Here is a 24007-nt window from a genome sequence, read left to right as displayed (position 1 = left end):
TTTGGATCTTGTGATAGCTCTATCTATTGTGCTTGACGTCTCTCCTCTGGCATGTTCCTCGCCTTCCTGAAATAGTGATCAACAAGATCAGGAGGCAGATGTCGTGCTAGATTACTAATATTAGCACTGCAGTGATGGTATGATGAAAGAATAAGTATCTGGTAGATTACTGAGAGGGTAGGGTGAATCAGTAAACTGAAAAACTGATACAAACTTCCCAAACTCAAACTCAAACTCATAAAGAAAACTTTCACTATCAAGATCAATACTCTTAAGAATACTCAACATCAACCGGTTAACTGTTATAACAACTTAATAGTAAACAACTTCGATCTTGTAAACATCAAAGTGCTTAATCATATGTCAACATATTCAATCTCTCAATGCTTCTAGTTATCATGCATTTTCAGAATAGTTAAGTAGTTAATCAAGTCAACAAATAATATCATAACCACAAAAAAATTCACCATATTACACAAATATTTATACGTGGAAAACCCAAATAGGTAAAAACCACGGTGAGATGAGACTCACAAGATAGCTATCTGAACTCTTCTGAAGTTCACCCTGTTAGGAGCCAAGCCTGTTAAAGCTTTTACAATAAGTCTTGTTAAGAACTGATCCTATTAGGAATCACCCGGTTAAGGGATTTACAAAATGCCTTGATGAAAAGAAAAATACCCTATTAGGAGTAACCTCGATAGAGGATTTGACAATCCAATATAATGGACCACCTTGTTAGAGGATTTAAGAAGTAACCAAGCTTGTTAGAGCTCACCCAGTTTGGGGATTTCACTTTTGCAGTAATTGTTAGAAAACAACAGCTTTTCTCAATCTATTTGAATAGAACTACATTTGCTTGATCAGATCCTTTTAAGCTTCAATCTGCCTTTACAAAAACTGCAGATCCATTCTCCAATTAGGCAACCACACACTCAACTGATTTCTGCCAACTTTGCCAACACCAAAATAAAACAACTTCATCGACCTTAAATACAAATCAATTAGGTCGGTAACACAACAGAAACCTAATTCTCTCATAGAGACTACAAACAAATCAGTCCAAGTGTGACTGTTGGATTTACATAGCAATCTATGCACATTCTTCAAGAAAACTTGTACCACTCCATGATCACCACTTCATCAGACTTTGTAACCCATCACACGATATGCATTAGATGCAATCCACTTTGCTCCTTTCCTAAACAATAAAACAAATGCGCCAAAACAATTTGAGCTAATCCTTATACAATGATCACACGTGTCTCCATCAGTTTCACTCAACGTTAGATCTCATTTCAACAAACTTGATCGGTTAGGGTTTAATAGAAAGAACTGGTAGGGTTTACAGGTTACATTGCATAGAAAGGGTTTAACCTCATACACCGGTTTACCGGCTCAACTTACAAACTTACATACCGGTTTACAACATCTTCCTCAAAGATCTTCCTACCAGTTACAAGACAATATCAATAATAACAACAATATTAGCAATATCATAAATACCATTACTAGTTCAATTGACATCAATGACAACACAACATATCATTAATGCAATCGTCATGCAAATTCCAACAATCTCCCCCTTTGGCATTGATGGAAATACAAATATCAACGCTTCTGATTGTTGTTGTGGATTGGTGAATAGGAATCCTGGTTTACATTACCAAGTATTCACCATGCTCTATCTGTCTTCAGCCTATCACTAGTTTCCCTTTGCCAATCACATAATTCTTCTCCCCCTTTGACAACAATGCCAAATTGAAAGTAAAACATGTAATGCCAAATTTTCACTGTGCATCAACATACTGCAACTTGATGCTCCCCCTTGTGGAATAAATCCACTTCTACATCAATCCATGTAAAATTATGCAATTGATTCAGGGATTGATGTAATCAACATCATGCTCAACTAACTTCATGAAGGGGTACAACCCCTAGTTGTCTTCTAAGACAATCAAATGTAGTGTTCGGTAGAGGTTTGCTAAAGATATTTGCAAGCTACCCCTTGGTAGAAACATGCTCTAAGATAACATCTTTACTTTGAACATTTTCCCTCAAAAAAGTGATACTTCAATTCAATGTGCTTGGTGCGAGCATGCAAAACAGGATTCTTAGAAATATTTATGGCACTAGGTTATGAGATCTTCATCTTAAAACCTTCGAAAATGTGCCTCATCCAAATAGCATGTGTGCACAATTCATATAAGCTTCAACATACTTAGCTTCAATAGTAGATTGTGAAGTACAACTCTACTTCTTACTACTCCATGAAACTATCCTTCATCCTAGAAAGAATGCTCCATTGGTAGTACTTTTCTGGTCATCAAAATTTCCTACCCAATCAGCATCTATGTACACCTTCAGATCAAAATTTCCTCCACATGGACACCATAATCCATAGTCAACTGTACCTTTCATATACCTAAAAATTCTCTTGGTTGCTATCATATGTGCTTCCTTGGGATTCTTCTGAAATGTAGAAACTATACCTGTAGACACCTAAAATTGTCCACTCTAATTAAATAAATATTTTATTTATTTAATTACTTTAGCCTAATTCATCTATTAATTAAATAAATCTTTATTTATTTAATTAATTCATTTATCCTCTTCTCGCCTTATTTCTCATTTAAATAAATACCTTTATTTATTTAATTAATTCATTAACCTTTTCTACCCATGACACATGTCATTCATCTCTTAATTCCTACACTGCCTACCCCTCTCATTATTTTATTATTTCTTTTACCTACCCTCTAATCATAGCCGACCTCCTTTTACACCTCTTAATCTTATCCCTCCATTTCATATTGTGTCTTCTATATAAGGAGATGCTTCCTTCATTATCAAAACCTAATCAATTGATGCACTTGACTACACTATGCTTTTCATATGCGATCCTACTTGCAACCACATTCCATTCTTTGTTGAGCTCTTGTGCACATAAAATCTGAGAGCAAATATATCAAGCAAGATCAATGGAAATAGGAAGCATGGAGATCCAAACCCTATTGGACATGTGATGGTATAATCTTTGTGATTTCATTTGATTTGCATTGTCTTAGGTAATCTTCATATGTTATGGTGGATCTTTGTTGTTGTTAGGCTAGGGTTTTGTGATTGAATTCATTTAGCCTTTCAATATCGTTATTAATGTTATCCATTTTCACCATATACATTTTGGCATTCCTGGTGGGACCCTTGTCCCTTTTGTATGTAACATTTTTGTTGTAGATTTTGTGTTTTGAAGTTGCAGATTTGACATTTTTCGACAACATTTTGATATTTCCACGTCTGCGTACTTTCAGATCATGTTTTTGGCTTTTTGTTGTGTCTATGAACTTTCAGATCATGTCTGGGTTCCCGAATCATGTCTGTGACATCTAGAACCACGTCTGCATCTTCGACAATATTTTTTATTTTTTTCCAGATTCCGAAAATCGCGTCTGTGTTCTTCAATTGTGTCTATGGCATTTTTAGACATGTCTGTGTCCAAAAATCGCATCTGGGTTCTAGAGCCACGTCTGTGTCTCACAGAAGTGCACCTGTGGTAGATAGGCGCATCTGTGTTTGGGGTAACCACGTCTGTGTGCGTTGATTTCTTTTTTTAGCTTCATTGATTCAGTTTTTGGTCATTTCAAATCCAGTTTATTTTGAGCTAACATCTTTAGATCCAGCTAGCGAAATTGGTGTAGCTTGTCTTGAAAGAAAAATCGTTTGGTTGAAGGCCCCTATTTTCACAAAGTCTTTTGGATTTAGAATTTACCTAACTTGTGTGCTTGTAGGAAGGGGCGATCATTTCAAATAATCCAAACTACTAATAAATCTTTGTTGTAGGTCCTTGGCAAGGGATTTTTCAATTTTTATTGTGTGCTTTGTTTTCAATAGACTAGCAAACACTTCAATTGGTGCACTAAAATTGAACCATTGTCTTTTGTGTCTTGAGCAATAGGCTCTTTTTGTTTAATCTTTAGAGGGCCTATCTTCCCGTGTGGTCATTAGGACTACTAGTGAGAAGAGAACGAACCAAGTGGTAGCAAAAGAAAAGCCATCTTCTTCCAAACCACTATAAATAACTGTATTCATGGTGAAAACTATGAATAACGTGTGTTGATTAGTTCATACCGACACTATGTCTCCCCATAAACTCGTTTGATCAAATTTATTTGATCAGTTGTAGGGCGTAACCCCTACTGGCTGGGAGCCTTCTGTATTTACAGAGCTGAAAGTGTTGCATATATGGCCACATGAGCGGATGCCCTTACTAGCACCTTTTTGTTTTAGAAGCCCAAATCCTTCTAGTTGTTGGGGCAGGAGGTCAGACCTCTAGTAGCGGCCCACACACATACGGTTCTTAGTAGAGATACAAAGTTCACCATGGGGAGTTTTCATGGGGACTGATGCTTGGCTGACCTGAGAAGTGAGTGCCAAGGGTGGAGCCAGTGAGGTCAAGCATCTAAGTATCCACTCTGAATAGCGTAGCCTCGTGGCTAAAACCCCATGTGGGATCAACAACTATTGTCTTGGCTAGCCATAAGAATTGTGCTTGACTTATTTTAAACACTCAAAACATTCAAGACCAAATAGAAAAACATTGTGTCTTCAAGTGTATGCAAAACATTTTTACATCAAACAACACACTTTTCTTGGAGTCATTTTGAGTCTAGACACTTGCAAACATTGGGTCTTCATCAACACTATGTCCTCTTGTCACGAAAAACAGTCAAACAGTCAGATTTGGTCACAACAAAAATGACTTCATAGATTGGAAAAAATTGCACAAATTTTGCAGAAATGTGTCTGTGTCGGACATAATAGCGTCTGTGTTGTATAACCACGTCTGTGTTTCCAGAATCAATAGTGCATTTTACAAAAATCTTAGGAAACGTGTCTGTGTTAAACTGAACCACATCTGTGTTAGGAAATCACATATGTGCAGTATACATGCGCGTTTGTGTTTAGAATTGAAAAATTTTTACAGTCCGGTAAACAAACATAGTCAGTTTCAAAATTCTTGAGCTTCCTAGGTTATTTCTTCAGGGTTTCATTTAGCATTTAACCTGTCTTTGGGTCTCACAAAGTCCATCATTGCTTTACATCTTGCATTACATTCACATTTGTCTACACTTGAGTCAAAAGGTCACTTGCTTGTTCTCACCATACTTTGTCAACACACTACATACAACAACACTTTGCTAAGTGGTCCCTCATCAAGGTCTATCACCTTTGGGTCTCATTTGGTTTTACTTAGAGTCAAGGTCAACTTACCTCATCAAGAGAAACTATCCTCTCTTTGGAAGTCACACCTACTCTACTACATACATACTTGGTCTTACACTTTGGACATTGCAAGTACATCTCAAATTCATTTACATTCCATCCAACTCTTGGTCTTCCATACTTTTTCCATTTTCATCTAGTCTCACATATCCTGGTCAATACCTAGTTCATGGTTGAAACCCGTCTTCAAAAATCTAGGAGAGAAACTAAAGAGGCTCAAGAGTCCACAAACATGAGTGTCTATGAGTATGACAATGATGTCTTTTTCAATTCTGATCATACTACATTACCTGACATGGATGCCTATAGAAACATTCCAAATGTTGAGAACATGGACACTACAAACAACAATGATACACACAATGACAATATGGACAACTTTTCCATACATTCAGCAGATGTGGAAGAATCCATTATGGAACCCCGCTTCAATTGATTGATTGAGGAAATAATGAGGAGGGATAGACAATACTTCTTACAAATGATGGCACAAAGTGGAACCAAGATCCCTCATGATTTTGACATGTCTCAAATAATGGAACATAGACCTTTGCAACAACCTCACTCCAACATGGATCAAAGAAGGCCTAATAGTGGAGAAAATAGAGGACCACATATGGTGCCTGAATCACCATCATCTTTGTTTCAAAAACCAAAGGTCCCACATACACATACCAATGCTAAGGATCAACCACCAAAGCAATTGGATATTCAAAGGCATGCTCAAAATTTGGACACAAGGAAACCCCGTGTCAAATTTGGGGGCAACACATTAGAACATGACATGCCTATAGAGTATGGTAGACATGGACAAAATAGATATTTTGTTCCTCAACATGAATCTATACCAAGTGGTCCATATATGCAGCATCGCTATAGACCTCCTTCATATGAACATGTGTATGATCAATATCATCCATATATGAAACATGCTTCTCCTCCAATTGGTGCCTCAAACATGGGGTATGATCCAAGAAGTCGATCTCCACCTAAGAGCAATTTGGAGCAACAAATCAGGGACTTACAAAAGAAAATGGAGGACATAAATACACCAAAGCCAACATACACAATGAGAGACATATGTCCTTATCCATTTGACAAGAGCATTCCAATGCCTCCTTTTCCTACACAATTTGTGACGCCTAAATTTGATAAGTATAGAGGAAAAGGGGATCCTAAGGCACACATAAGACAATTTTTCACAGCCTGCATTGAAGTAGCAGCAGAAGAGACATATTTGATGAGATTATTCCCACAAAGCCTAGGTGATCAAGCTATGGAATGGTTCTCCCAACTTCCACCTGGAATTAAGTCATGGGGTGACTTAGCAGAAGCATTTATTCAACATTTCTCCTACAACATAGAGACAGACATACCGGTCACTACTTTGTGCAACACTAAGCAAAAAGATGGAGAGTCTTTTGCATCATTTTTACAAAGATGGAGGAATCTAGCTAGCAGATGCTCTTGTGAAATTCCACAAAAACAAATGGTAGAAATGTTCACTCAGATTGTTAACAAAGACATTGGTTATGACCTAAGGAAAGCTTGTTTGTCCACCTTCAAGTATGTCATTGAAATAGGTTTAGCGATAGAAAAGGTCATTGAACAAGGAGTCATTAAGATATTCAAGGAAAACAAAGATGACTTTAAAGGAAAAGACAAGCCAAGATTTTGGAATAAAAACAAGAACACATTCAATGATGGTGTTGTTGATGCCAATACAGTACGACCCAAAATCATTTTTTCCGAATCAAGCTCTACAAACAATCAGGTGAATACTCAAACAACTTCAAAGTCACGAAGGAAGTACACTCCATTGGGAGAACCACTTGAGTCAGTTTTCAAAAAGCTAGTGGCAAAAAAGGTAATCACTATTCTAGATTTTCCTCCATATGAACCAAAGGTTAAACTAAATTGGTGGAATGATGATGAATATTGTAAATTTCATAAGAGCAAGGGTCATAAGATAGGAAATTGCCATCGATTGAAGAACATCATACAAGATCTTATTCATAGAGGTGACATTGAGATTGAAGGACACTCATCCAATCAAGAACATGAGATGTTTAAGGAACCATTCACAAAGCATGACAAGGGAAAAGCTAAAGCCACAGATGACCAAACCAACTATACCAGAGCAACCTATAACTATGATTCAACTATCAATCACATTTTGATGGACAATTACGTCTCTACCATTATCATCAAGGACAAAAACCCTGAGAATTCTACCCGGAGACCCAAGATTGTCCTAAAAGGTGTTGGATCTTCTTCCGCACCAGCCTCTAAATGTAATGTTACAACTCATCGAGGTAAATTCACTTTGCAAGGTGCTCCAGCCAAAAACACCGCTTCTTCATCAACCAAGCCTAAGTACGACCTTGTAGAACAATTAGGGAAGACACCCGTGCTCATCTCCATCCTTGAGCTCTTATGCATATCCCCCGCACATAAAGCTATTCTTGACAAAATCTTGAGAGACACTGCCATTCCTATTGATCTAAACATGGACCAGTTTCAAGCCATGGTGGGATACCTTTCCATTCCACACTCCCTTACATTTACAGAAGCCGATGACACCTCTATAAGTTAGCCACATAATGCACCATTACACATTGAAGCCTTCATACACAAACATTGAATAAAATGAGTCCTGGTAGATGGAGGAGTAGGTCTAAACATTTGTACATTGAGCACAATTAAACAATTCAGATATTCTGATAAAGCTGTGAATTCTACAAAAAAAATCACCATCAAGGCATATGACGATGAAGAGTGTTCATCCAAGGGCATAGTCACCTTACCTCTCAGAGTTGGGCTAGTTATGAAGGATGTGGTTTGTCAAGTCCTAGACCTAGATCTCACTTACAACATATTGCTAGGGCGTCCTTGGATTCATGAAATGAGGGCAGTCCCGTCTACATATCACCAATGCATTAAGTTTCCTCACAATGGAGTGGAGGTAACAGTTAATGGTGATCCTAATCCATTCATATACTACAATAACCTGAGATAAAAAACTGAGACCATCATTCCTAGTAATCGCAAAGCTATTTCTTCTTCGGCATACATTGATCCTGAGTAATTAAAACCTTCGACATCAAAACAAGGTAAGCTTAAAGGCAAATTTCATGACAAGGGCATGGGGGAATATACTTTAAATCAGACCATGTACTTACAACAAGTCATGAGTTCACCAAAAGAATATGGAAGACCATATCCTAACAAGCAAGTATCCATCATTGTACTCAAATGGGACCCTACTACCTTTCAATGATGGGGCGAACTGGAAGAGGAAGACTTATACAAAATGCTTTACAAAGACCTTGAAGATGATACACAAGATCACATCAGTCTACCATGTGAGAAATATGGAAAAGGTTTCAAGATCCTACAAAAATTTGGGTATGAAGGAAAAAGCCCTCTTGGGTTACGAAAGGAAGGCATCATTGAACCTTTACAACCTGAATTGACATTCAAAAGGGAATGCTCAAAGGGACTTAGTTTCCTAACTTCCAAGATCCACACTCAAAGGACAGAAGAAGCCTTACAAATCAAAGCTGCCAAAATTCAACAAGAGGATCGCTATTCCATAGACTCCAACGAATGGGAATGGGGTTCAGACAAATCCTCCAGTAACTACAAGTTCACCAAGACATTCAAAGAGCCAGATGAACCCACAGAAGAAGAGGAATTTTATAAAAGATTCAAAGTTGGTCAAGAAACAACCCATGAGGATTCCACACAGTCCTTGTCTCAAGGTTCTAGGTTGAAATCATATAGGATGAGAACACCTGTCCCAGAATGCGCTACTAGTGATGATAATTTGGATTCGCTCATGATCGAGACTATTGAGGAGAGTGCCATCGATGACCTTGATAATTACCTTGACATACCCGAATATAACTGCATCTTCACTCTTAGCCCCATTAACTTCGAAGACATTAAACGCATTCCCCTTGTTCACCACCAACTCATTGACTGGGATCATGAAGGACCTGCACAATTTGACACATTCCAAAATGATGAAGCTTTTATTGACTATCTAGGCACACGAGATAATCTTCCCCCTGGGGACCATAAAGTGGGACACACTATAGAACTCAATAGCGTGGCATATTTTGGTGAGGCCGTCAGACCTTCCAGTCACAAAAATGTGAAAATAAGAACAAACCAAGGGTCTTATGGCGAAAACCACACTGTGGTGCTGTCTAACCCCAAAAAAGTAAAAAGAAAGGACATAGCCGAGGGTGAAAACCTCTCTGAGGCACCCGAAGATGGAAGGCTCAACATTCTCCCAACATCATATGAGGAAAAGTCATCCATGTTGGTAGAGGAGACTATCAAAATAAACATTGGTACAAAACAAGTTCCACACAACATATTCTTGGGTCAATCTTTGACAGAGTTAGAAAGGTCAAAATTCATAAGTTTCTTCAAATAATGACAAATCAACTTTGCACAGTCATACGCTGATAAGCGTGGATTAGATCTGGATTTAGTGATGCATCATTTGATAGTTAAACCAGGGGCAAAACTAGTGAAACAGAAATTAAGAAAGATGCATCCGCAAGTCGCATTATTGGTCAAAGCAGAGCTTGAGAAATTATTGGATGTCAAATTCATACACCTAATTGATTATCCCGAATGGATCTCCAACTTAGTGCCAGTTAGTAAACTACATCGCAGCATCAGAATATGTATAGATTTCAGAGACATCAACAAAGCTTGTCCTAAGGATGACTTCCCATTACCAAACATAGATTTGATTGTAGATCTTACAATAGGTCATGAAATGTTATCATTGATGGATGGATTCTCTGGTTATAATCAAATAAAGATCACATCCGAAGATCAACACAAAACATCATTCACTTGTCCTTGGGGAACCTTTTGCTGGAATGTCATGCCCTTCGGGCTAAAAAATGCAGGCGCTACATATCAAAGAGCCATGACTACTATCTTTCATGATCTCATGCACGTAACTATGGAAGATTATGTCGATGACCTCTTGGGCAAATCAATAGATAGAAATACACATTTGGACATACTTTCAGTCATCTTTGATTGGTTGGAAAAATACAAAGTAAGATTAAATCCCAAGAAATGTGTCTTTGAGGTAACCTCCGGGGAGCTCCTAGGATTCATTGTATCAAAAAGAGGAATAGAAGCTGATCCAAAAAAATTCAAGGCCATCCTGGAGATGCAACCACCAAGAAATATCAGTTAACTTTGGTCTTTACAAGGGAGACTCCAATCCATACGAAGATTCATAGCGCAACTTGCAGATAAGTGTAATCCTTTTCAGCACCTGCTACATAAAAACATCAAATTCAAATGGGATGATAACTGTCAATAGGCTTTCCAGATACTCAAAGATTATCTTTTGAATCTGCCAGTTTTGATGCCACCAGTTCCAGATCAGCCTCTATTACTATACATATCAGCTACTCCAACAGCACTGGGGGCACTCTTAGCACAACAAATTGCTGAGGGCAAAGAAAAAGCAGTATACTATATCAGTCGCACCTTGGTGGGATATGAGCTAAATTACACACCAATTGAGCATGCATGTCTCACCATGGTCTTTGCTTCATAGAAATTATGACATTACATGCTCACTCATAAGACTAAGTTGGTTGCAAGAATCAATCGATTGAAATACCTTCTTAATAAAGTAATGCTTACTGGGTGACTAGCCAAATGGGTAATGATCCTGAGTGAATTCAACATCGAGTATGTGGATAGAAAAGCAATAAAAGGACAAGCCATTGCAGATCAATTAGCAGATGTTCCCATGATAGATGATGTTCCTCTAAGTTCAAAATTTCTAGATGAATCCATTTTAACAATGTCACATGTGAAGCCATGGCAACTGTACTTCGATGGCTCATACACACAGCATGGGGCAGGAGCTAGCATCCTCTTTATAACTCCTCAAGGGGATTCTATACCAAAATCATACCACTTATAATTTCCTTGCACTAATAATATAGCAGAATATGAGGCATTAACAACTGGATTACGGATTGCAGTTCAGTGGAAGATCCAAGAACTTCATGTTTTTGGGGACTCTCAACTTGTAATTCATCAAGCAATTGATGATTACCAAACAAAGGATGAAAAATTAATACCTTACAAAAAAATGGTGGATGACTTGAAACAACATTTCACAAAGATAGACTTTGAGTAGATAACAAGAGAGCAGAATCGAGCTGCAAATGCCATGGCTACAATTGCTTTACTGATCGATCTACCTCTAGATGAGACCTGCTATGAGTTCTTGGTGGATAACCTTTTGGTTCCTTCGTATGAAATTACTCCTACTGAGATGATATGTGTCGTCGGTCTTGAGTCCCAGTTATATGGTTCCATCTTCACATACCTTCATGACAATACCCGACCTCCTGATCTATCTAATAACCAATGTCGTACTTTCATTCGCCAATCCTCTTGATATGTCATTTTAGTTGATATCCTATACCAACAAGGTCTAGATGGAACTCTTCTTAGATGTTTAGAAAGTGATGAAGCTCAAATTGCATTACGTGAGGTACATGAAGGGATATGTGGTCCACATGCTAGTGGTCCTACCTTAGCCAAGAAACTCATCAGGACTGGATATTACTGGCCCAATATGGAAAAAGACTCATATCAATTTGTCAAGAAATGTAAGCAATGTCAAATTCATGGAGAGCTCATCCATGCACCAGCGCAAGAACTTCAACCAATTGCGTCTCCTTGGCCCTTTTGTCAATGGGGACTCGATCTCATAGGCAAGATTCACCCTCCTTCCAATGGTCATAAATTCATTATCACTGCCATAGAGTATTTCACAAAATGGATTCCTACGTTCATCCTCAACTATATCATTTGCCGATACGGTATTCCTATTTCCATTATCACTGATAATGGTCATCCCTTCAAAAATCAGGATGTTCGTGAACTCTGTGATCACTTCCATATTTCCCATCATTTCTCCACACCATATTACCCCCAAGGTAATGGTCAAGCTGAGGCGTCTAATAAGACAATACTTAAAATCCTAAAAAATATAGTTGACGACGCTGGCCATAATTGGCATATCCAACTTAATCCTACACTTTGGGCATACCGCACAAGTGTCCGCACACCTACAGGAGCTACACCATATTCACTTGTCTACGTTGCTGAAGCCATCTTGCCTATTGAGGTCGAGCTACCATCTTTACGAGTCTCTTTGCAAAACATTATTAGTGATGAAGACTATAGGGTCTCTCACTTGCAAGAACTTGAACTATTGGATGAACGAAGACAAACTACTTTTAATCACCTCAAGGCTTATCAACAACGAATGAGTCATAGCTACAATCATAGGGTCAAGCCTCGCACATTTGAGGTAGGTGATTTGGTTCTCAGAGGAAACCCCAAAAATCAGCAAGACAGAGAGAAGAAGGGCAACTTCGAACCAAACTGGCTTAGTCCTTACATCATTACAACATCATATAGATCTGGGGCATATCAGCTCTCAACTATAGAAGGTGAACCTTTGGAGGATCCTATCAACAGCATGCACCTTCGCAAGTTTTACACATAGCTCTTTAGAGTATCCTAATTCAAAAAATACAAAAAAATTCAAAAAATTCAAAAATACAAAAAAATCATAAAACAATAAAAAAAATCGTTACTTGGTGAAAACCTGGCAAACAGGCGCCTTGTGACACAAAAAACATTGAAAAATCAAAAAAGGTAAAGATAAATAATTTCGTCCAATGGTGAAAACCACTTCGGTGGTGCCCTGGGCAAGTACCATGGTGAAAACTGGGTCACCAGCATCATGCGTAGAGACATTGCTCCTCCCTCCTTCAGGATTCCATTTCATCTTTCACTTTGCACACACTCACAACCTATTCATTCATAATAAACTTACCCATTCCCATCATGGCTTGTTATTGATATACCCAAGATTGGTTAGCCATTCATAGTAAACCTTCCTTTCCATCCCTTTCCATTCATAATAAATCAGATCCTATCTGTGGCTAAGGAAAATCCTACGTCTAGTGAGGGGTGTGGAACTAAGAACATCACATGTTTTGAGGAGTACAGTTTCTTCCAGCTTCCTTCAGTCTATTCGCGCACAATCCACAATAAAGCAACATTTGCATCACAGATCCACAATAAAGTTCTGTCTTCTCTGCAATAAAGTATCAGTTTCATGGATTTAGTTAGTTTCAGATGAGATACAACAGCAACAATGGGCTTCAACAAAACCAAATCTTTTAATAGACTCAGACAACATATGGTTCAGTGCTATCTATCCTTTCTGTGAAAGTAAACATTGTGACCACAATCAAATAAGACTTATACAAGAGACAAGAGACACTAAATTTGTGGACTACAGTGGATGTTGGTGTCGATTCTTGGTTTTCTTTTGATTTTATCTTTTGGTGACATGTCTTTTAGCTTTTTCAGGATATCTCTGACTAGAGATTCTATCTCTAGGATGTCTTTGACTAGAAAGGCGAGGATGGGGTATCGTCACCTATTTTATTTGTTGTCTGTGGATTGTCTCTTAGTAATGCTATGACTTGTCCAAGGATATGAGGACACTATGAGTCTAGTATGAACTAGGGCATTCCTTATTTGTGACTGTCTTATCTCCATGCAAATAGGTACAATGACTTTCTGGGTCGAACATATACCTTGATTGTCATAACCTACTTGCCATAATAAGCTCAATGATGATAACACACAAGAAGCTCTTTCACTTTCATATCTTCTGTCTTCCATCCTCCTTTCTTGATTGACTTCCATCGTCTTTCTCAAGTCCATGTAGCCTGTTATCACATGACTGAGTATAATGACACACCAAAAACATTTGCATTTCATGTAGTTGCACTTGCATTACTGCATATAAGCATTTCATACATACATATAGATATCACATCCTGCACATAACACCTGTTAGCACAATTTACATTTGCATTATCATATTCATCTACATTACATACATTCACATTTGCATCATGCATACACATATTAAAAACATAAAAGAACAAAAAATATATAGCATTTCATTATGTACATATTTGCATCCATATCATAAGCATCACATAAAACATACATCACGAAACATCTCATCACATAGGTACACATGCATATAGCTGTCGTAAAGATGAATCATCTCATATATATAAATCAAAAGTGTCATGATACAATTATGTCAAAATCATATGGCTACAATCACCCCCAGGTGTCCACATCATAATTAAAAATGGTACAATACTGATATATAGGGAGCCCTCTATGGCTATGATGAACTCCCTCCCTTGGAGCCACCTGGCCTCGATGGAATCTGAGCCCCCGAAGGACCTGCCCTAGGATCATCCCTCCTGTCCCCTCTATCTGGTGGTGGTGGAGGACCCATAACCCCACCACTAGATGCCTATCACCTTTGGCTCCCTCCCGTAGCTGTCACTGTCCGTGATGGTCTATGGAAGCTCCTTGCCCACTGATCAGCTAGCACTACACCATAATAGAGATCCCACCAGTAGCCTATCTCCTCCCTTGCCCGCAGGACATAGGCATATCCAGCCCCTGTGTCTTCGGCCACCTGCCTCCCAGCCCTCAGTGCTGTCTCAACCTCTATGTAGCGTTGAATGGCCTAGTCCCGCTCCCGCTCAATATCTCTGAGCCATCTCCTAAGTCTGTCCCTCTCCCTCTCTAGGTCCTAGATCTCATCTTCTTATCCCTGACAGATCTCCCTCAGCTCAGTCAACTCATCCTTCTCCGCCTTAGCCCCCTGTGGCTCTCCCTGTACGGGTGCCTGCCCCTGTGCCTGTGCCTATACTAGTGGCTGCACTTGTACCTATCCCTGTACTTGTCCCTATCCCTGCACCTATCTGGGACCTTGTGCTACTGGCACCTGTAATGGTAATCCACCGCGACCCCTCACCACCTGAGTCTACCTGTCCTCTCCACCCTCCCTCCACGGTGCCACCCTCCTCTCTCCAACTGCCCCCCTCCTCCTCCATCAGCCTCTACCCCCATCATCTCCATCAACATTACCATCCCCACCACCATCTCCATCTAGTAGCTCTCCTAGATCAGTCAAGCGTGGGAATGGATGCTCGGCCCAGTATGCTATGTACTCTGCATCCATGCCGGCATCCTCAATCTCTGGCCATATGTCCCAAGGTAGGGGTATCATCTCTACTAGCTGTGTAACAGCCTGATTATATGATAGTAAGGGCCCAAACTATGCCTGATCCCTGACAGTCCGTGCATACATGCCTAAACCCCATGGCATCTGCTGGATCCTGCCAAACTGCCTGCCCATCCTATCCACCAGCTGCCTCTCTAGTACATAGGGCATTTTCCCAATCAGATACTTGCTCCAAAAGGTGTAAGGCAACTCTATTGCATCATCCTCCCACTGCTCACATCCCAGGTATGACCTCCATATAACCATATCAATGTCATCTATAATCCATCGCCAGTGCTCTAACCTGCCAATTCGTGGCTGCAAGGTGATCATGTCATACAAGTGCACAAAACTGCATCTATGACCTCTGCCCCTGAAGTGTATCAGTCTCATCACTGGTAGATGCTCATAGGCCCAAACCTATAACAATGTGACCTTGCAGCCCAATCCCACTGACCCATGGTACACAAACTGATGTAACTCATAATATAGGTGCACCAGCATGCATGGTCCCCAGACATATCTGGTGTGTTGTGTCACCAATGTCTCCAATGTGCTCCCCCAACCCACATCCAACCCTCATGTCGCTCTATCCGGATAGAGGAACCCATTGATAACTCCTGCCAATACTGCCAATAGTGCCAATCCTGTCTGTGTCATGGTATCCCATGCCACATGCCCTTCCCTCATCTCCAGTCCTAGGTCCTAGAACACTCATCTCAGGGCCTCCCGGTCTCCATCTCAATTGTAGGGAATTAGCTCCCCATCAATCAGTATCCTCAGGATCCAGTATACATCCTCTAGGGTGACTGTCATCTCACCCATCGACAAATGAAACGTGCAAGTTTCAGAGTGCCACCTCTCTGCCAATGTAGTCAGCAGTCCCATGTTCACCCAAAACTCAGGCACATACAGAATATGTCTTAGAGCCATAGCCTCAATAGCAGCTCTATCCTCAAATGTCAGCTAAGGTCGCAACCTCTGAGTTGATGGGAATCTCTCCCGTGACTCTAGCATAGGCAAATACTCCTGCAGTCAAGCAAATCAATCATGTCAGTCATAGTGGCATTCACTGTTCATCACAAAATGCTACTTTTTATCTAAGTGCATATGGTACTCTATCCTAGTGACACTCATTGTTCATCACAAAGTGTTTCTTCTATCCTAGTGGTACTCCCTATTCATCACAAAGTACTACGTGTTTAGCACTCCCTGTTCATCACAAAGTGCTGCTCACATTTGCACTCACTGTTCATCACAACATGCTGCTCATATTTTAGTACTCCCTGTTCATCACAAAGTACTATATCTTGGTATTCCCTATTTATCACAAAGTGCCTAGATCTATCCTATCCTAGGGCCTCTGCTTGAGTGAATCCTCTTGAGAAGTTTCCTAATTGGCAACGTATGTTATATCACATAATTGTCAATCCTAGCCCTATTTGCAATCCTAGTCTTCCCTAGAGGACCTTCTTGAGTGTATCCTCTCAGCAGCTTATCCAATCGACAGCGTACGTTCATCACAAAACTGTCGATTTGACCTAGAAGACACAAATTCACATTTTTAGACACAAACATGCTTTCCTGACATAAACGCACTTAGAGACTGCATAAACGCGCCTGTTTTACACAAACGCGCCTGAAGCACATAGACGTGCCTATGCTCTGTATAAACACGCCTAGATGACACAAACGTGCTTGCATATCATAGACATGCCTGCACAACGCAGACGTAGCCGCATTCTGCACAGACGCGTTTTCCAATAAAGACGTGCCTGGCACAAACACAGACATGCCTAGTGAGCACAGATGCACCTGGCACCAACACAGACGCGCCTAGACATTTTTGACATTTTTTTAGACCTAACTTAGAGCACATTTATTGCTCTATCTACCATGCATTAATGACAACAATAAATGCAACAAAGTACAAGGAGGTTTTACGATACTTACCGGCTCTCCTACCTCTACTGGCCTTTGGAATTGGCGAACATAATTGAATCTATGAATCAAAGCCATCGCTACTAACTGTTGCTGCTCTATTTCGCTCTACACTCTGCTCTTGTGGATGTGTGGATGACAATGAGGATGTCTTTCCCTCGTGGTCTATCTTATAGACTACCCTAGCCCTCATTTCCCGAGTCAGTTGTCATTATCCCATGACTTTGTCACTCTATCCGGTCAGTCCATTCTATCTCGTCTTTCTTATTGAGAGATTGTCTGCGATCTTTCCAGATATTTTCATCCAATCTCTCGAGGGGGCATATCATTCCCATCTTGGGGCAATTCTGTATCAGTTCATCTTATCTTCTTTGAAACAACGCGACAAGCCGCATTGTCTCAAAGAGGGGCAAAATGTAGACATCTAAAATTGTCCAGTCTAATTAAATAAATATTTTATTTATTTAATTACTTTAGCCTAATTCATCTATTAATTAAATAAATCTTTATTTATTTAATTAATTCATTTATCCTCTTCTAGCCTTATTTCTCATTTAAATAAATACCTTTATTTATTTAAATTATCCTTTTCCTAAATTAAATAAATATTTTATTTATTTAATTTATCCCACTTCTTCTATTAATTAAATAAATCTTTATTTATTTAATTAATTCATTAACCTTTTCTACCCATGACACGTCATTCATCTCTTAATTCCTACACTACCTACCCTTCTCATTATTTTATTATTTCTTTTACCTACTCTCTAATCATAGCCAACCTCCTTTTACACCTCTTAATCTTATCCCTCCATTTCATATTGTGTCTTCTATATAAGGAGATGCTTCCTTCATTATCAAAACCTAATCAATTGATGCACTTGACTACACTACACTTTTCATATGTGATCCTACTTGCAACCACATTCCATTCTTTGTTGAGCTCTTGTGCACATAAAATCTGAGAGCAAATATATCAAGCAAGATCAATGGAGATAGGAAGAATGGAGATCCAAACCCTATTGGACATGTGATGGTATAATCTTTGTGATTTCATTTGATTTGCATTGTCTTAGGTAATCTTCATATGTTATGGTGGATCTTTGTTGTTGTTAGGCTAGGGTTTTGTGGTTGAATTCATTTAGCCTTTCAATATCGTTATTATTGTTATCCATTTTCACCATATACAATACCAATCATTGACCTGTATTCCTTTTCATCAACAAACTTAGATTCATCTTCCTTGGATAACTTACAACCTCTAACCATTGGTGTTCCAACTGGTTTATAGTCACTCATGCCAAAAGTCGTCAAAACCTCTTTCACATACTTAGATTGAGTAATGAAAATACCATTCTTCATTTTCTGTATCTGCAAGCCTATGACATTTTTTATTTCCCCTACTAAAGACATTTCAAAATTATTTTTCATTTCATCTGCAAAAGTGTTGCTCATAACATGATTACCTCTAAATATAATGTCATCAACAAATACTTCACTGGTTAGTATTTCATCTCCTTCAGACTTGAGATAAATGTTTCTATCATCACTAGTTCTTGCCAAGCCTATCTTCATCAGATGTGTATGAATCCTTTCATAACATGCTCTGGGTGCATTCATTAATCCATACAAATATTTATGCAATTTGCATACCATGTCTTTCTCATCTATCAAAGAATAACCATCTGGCTGCTCTATGTATACCTCTTCTTCCAATATTCCATTAAAAAATGTAGACTTAACATCCATCTGGTATACCTTGAACTTCTTATGGGCTGCAAATACAAGTTATGATACCTTCCAGTCTTGCTACTGGTGCAAAAGTTTCACCATAGTCTTCTCCTTCTTCTTGTGCATAACCTTTGCAGACTAGTCTTGCCTTATTGCGAACTACAACACCATCTTCATTTAACTTGTTTCTGAATACCCATTTAGTACCTATAACATTCTTGTTTACCGGTCAGGGTACCAGGGTCCAAGTGTGGTTCTTCTCAATTTGATCCAATTCCTCCTCCATAGCTTTCACCCAATGATCATCACCAAATGCCTCCTTAGAACTTCTTGGTTCAATGGTGGAAATCATATAAGAGTTCTCTCTTATTCTCCTTCTAGTTAGTACTCTAGCATCCTTATCCCCAATAATCTTCTCAGGACTATGGTTCGATCTCACATATCTAGGAATAACATGATCATTCACTTCAGGTTCAGCTTCTTCATTATCATTTTCTTTTGAATTTATTTGTTCTGGTTGAACAAGTGCATCAGAATTTGCTTTACTGGTTTTTGATTTAATAGTTTCAGGTTCCAAAAAAAAAATGCAAGGATCTTCATCCTTTTTCTCTGAAATGGTTCCTTCTAAAATTTTAGGACATTCATCTACTCAAACATCAACACTCTCAAAAATTCTCTGTATCCGATTGTTGAAGCATTTGTAGGCCTTACTCTTGGTGGAATAGCCAAGAAATATGCCTTCATCACTCTTAGCTTCAAACTTGCTAATGTAATCACCTCCTTGTATCAACATTGTCCTATAAGCTTCAACCACTGACATGTTGCTCCTCTCTGCAATACCATTTTGCTATGGTGTCCTTGGTGCAGAAAGATGCCACTTGATACCATTCTCATCACAATACTTCATGAATTCCTTAGGAGTAAATTCACCGCCTTGATCCATTCTCAGACATTTTATCTTTTTGCCCCTCTCTTTCTCAGCTAAGGCCATGAATGCCTTGAACTTACCAAAAGATCCATTCTTATCCTTGAAGAATATGACTTGCATCATCCCTGAATAATCACCAGTGAAGATCATGAAATATCTATCACCTTGAATGCTTCTTATTCTTATTGGTCCATATAGATCTATATGAACCAAATCTAACAAGTTCTCTGTTGAGAAGGACTTGCTCTTGAAAGTTGAAGAAGTCATCTTTCCTAACTGACATTATTTGCAAAGAGCATTAACCAGTTTGTCTGGGTGAGGTAGACCTCTTACTGTCTTAGACTTGCTCACTTTAACAATGTTATCAAAGTTTATATCACATAATCTCCTATGCCAAAGCCAGCTATTATCTATCTTTGCAATCAAATAGTTGCTAACTTTAGGATTTAGATGAAATTGATTAGCTCTAGTTTGTTTCTCTGTTGCAATCAATTCACCTTTGTTGTCAAATATTTTGCACATACCATTTCTAAACTCCAATGGGTATCCTTTGTCATTAAGTTGTGCCACACTCAGAAGATTGTGATTAAGACCTTCAACCCAGTAGACATCATCAGCACTGCTCTTCCCATTAAGAGAAATAACTCCCTTACCTTTAACCATATAGGGTGAGTCATTGCCAGATCTGACAACACCGCCATCAAATTCCTTCTAGGAAATAAATTTGCTTCGATCACTAGTCATGTGATGTGAAAAACCATTATCAATTATCCAATCATCAGAGTTATCCATCCTAGACACTAGTGCCTTCTAATTTGATATCTCTTCTTTAATAGCTACACACACAATATCTTAACTAGCATCATAATGAGATTCTTCATCAGTAATACCACTTTCAACTGCTATAAGACAATCTCTCTTGCCTTTACCCTTATACTTCTTGAATTTGTCTCTCTTGTATTCATTTTCACTATTAGGACAATTTTCTGCTATATGACCAATGTCGTTGCATGCAAAACGTTTCAAAGGTAGCTTACCTTTGTATTTGCTAGTGCCTATAGGCAGTTGTTTTGCCAACAATTCTTCAAGTTCCACTAAGTTGTCTTCATCATCAGCATCTCTGTTGGATCTGGATTCATAGCTATGGCAGGTATCTCTACTTTATCTCACAGATGGGCTAGAGATAGAAGCTCTGAATGTAGATTCTGATTTCTATACACTACCATCATAGCCATTTAATTCAATGGTAGTAAGTTTTCCAATGATAGAGTCAAGAGTTACCTTAGTTTTGTCAATGGATTTCAGCTCCTAAATAGCTGCAACTCAGATAGCATAGACTGGTAGCAGGGTTCTCAGTACCTTACTAATCACTGGGGCATCTTCCACTTTCCCTCCTACACTCTTTATTTCACCAGGGTTCTCAGTACCTTACTGATCACTGGGGCATCTTCCACTTTCCCTCCTGCACTCTTTATTTCACCAACTATCTCTTTTATCCTTTGACCATATTGATGGATATTCTCACCTTCAGACATTCTCATGTCATAAAACTTTCCTCTTAAACTCTCGTCTTTAGCAATCTTAACATGTTCATCACTGCTATAAATCTCTTCAAGTTTTTTCCATACTTCATATGTAGTTTCAAGACCATGAACATCTACATATTCAGCATTAGATAGGGAACTTATAATAGCTTCCAATGCTTGATTATTTTCTTGTTGTTCTTTCTTCTGATCATCAATCAAAGTTCCAGTAGGTGTAACATACTGAGTTTCTACACAATCCCAATACTGACTTCCAAGACTCTTGATGCAAATCTTCATTCTGTCGCTCTATATCCTATAGTTTTCTCTATTGAACTTTGGACCTTCCTTCTTCATCATGATCTACAAGATCTTTTCGTCAAGCTATTAGGATTTAGGTTAAAGAGGACCTGAGATGTTCTGATACAAATTGATGGTATGATGAAAGAATAAGTATCTGGTAGATTAGTGAGAGGGGGGTGAATCGGTAAACTGAAAAAAATGATACAAACTTCTCAAACTCAAACTCTTACTCACAAAGTAAACTTTCACTATCAAGATCAATATGCATAAGAATACTCAACATCAACTGGTTAACTATTATACCAACTTAATAGTAAACAACTTCAATCTTGTAAACATCAAAGTGCTTAATCATGTGTCCACATATTTAATCTCTCAATGCTTCCAGTTATCATGCCTTATCAGAATAGTTAAGTAGTTAATCAAGTCAATAAATAAGATCATAACCACAAAAAAATTCACCATATGACATAAATATTTATACATGGAAAGCCCAAATAGGTAAAAACCATGGTGAGATGAGACTCACAAGATAGCTATCTAAACTCTTTTGAAGTTCACCCTATTAGGAGCAAATCTTGTTAAAGCTTTTACAATAAGTCCTATTAAGAACTGGTCATGTTAGGAATCACCTGGTTAAGGGATTTACAAAATACCTCGATGAAATGAAAAATACCTTGTTAGGAGTAACCTTGGTAGAGGATTTGAGAATCCAAGCTAATGTACCACCTTGTTAGAGGATTTAAGAAGTAACCATGCTTGTTAGAGCTTACCCAGTTAGTGGATTTCACTTCTGTTGTAATTGTTAGAAAACAATAGGTTTTCTTGATCTGTCTGAATCGCACTACATTTGCTTGATCAGATCCTTTTAAGCTTCAATCTGCCTTTACACAAACTATAGATCCATTCTTCGGTTAGGCAACCACACACTCAAGTAATTTCTGCCAACTTTGCCAACACCAAAATAAAACAACTTTATCGACGTTAAATACAAATCAATTAGGTCAGTAACATAACAAAAGCCTATTTCTCTCATAGAGATTACAAATAAATTGGTTCAAGTGTGACCATTGGATTTACATAGAAATCTATACACATTCTTCAAGAAAATTCCAACCGCTCCATGATCACTGCTTCATCGGACTTTGTAACTCATCAGGCGCTATGCATTAGATGCAATCCACTTTTCTCCTTCCCTAGACAATGAAACAAATGCATCGAAACAATCATAACTAATCCTCATGTAATGATCACATGTGTCTCCATCATTACTGCTCAACATTAGATCTCATTTCAACAAACTTGATCGGTTAGGGTTTAACAAAAATAACTGGTAGGGTTTAGTGTTTACATTGCTTAGAAAGGGTTTAACCTCATATACCGGTTTACTAGTTCAACTTACAAACTTACATACTAGTTTACAACATCTTCCTCAAATATCTTCCTACCGGTTACAAGACAATATCAATAATATCAACAATGTTAGCAATATCGTAAATACCATTACCAATTCAACTGACATCAATGACAACATAAAATATCATTAATGCAATCCTCATGCAAATGCCAACATTGTAGATCTTCTCTCTCTCCTTTATTTCTCTTTTGTTACTATTCTTCTATGTGTATCTCTGTTCTTCTATTTTTCCCTCAATGTCTACTTGAGGATGATGTAAAGCATTGAGATCTCTTTTGGTCTCTTTCATGTTCACTCGAAAGACATCCTCTCTTCTCTTTCTTCTAAGGTAGTGTCCTTTATTTGGGGAATGATATTTATTATATGCACACATACATATATTATATACATGAGTTATCATATAGCATACTGACCCCGAGGAAAGCAAAACTACCTCGTGTTTTGTGTTCATTATCCTTGGGTTTATTCCTCGACTAGGGGCTAAATCCTTGCGATAACATGCTTCCTGTCTTCTCTCTCTTGGGTGTATCCTACCTTAAAGAAATGACTCCCAATAAGGTGCATGCAATCGCTTTGATGTGGGGGCATACACTCCGCTCATATTTACCTTTTTGATACTTAGAATTATTTAATGAGCTCAACTTTTCTTTATAATTTTGGTATCTTTTTCGTGACTCATAGTGAGGGGAACCTTT

This window comes from Cryptomeria japonica, chromosome 5 (assembly GCF_030272615.1).
Source record: "Cryptomeria japonica chromosome 5, Sugi_1.0, whole genome shotgun sequence".
Taxonomy (NCBI): domain Eukaryota; kingdom Viridiplantae; phylum Streptophyta; class Pinopsida; order Cupressales; family Cupressaceae; genus Cryptomeria; species Cryptomeria japonica.
Note: the sequence above shows the minus strand (reverse complement) of the source record.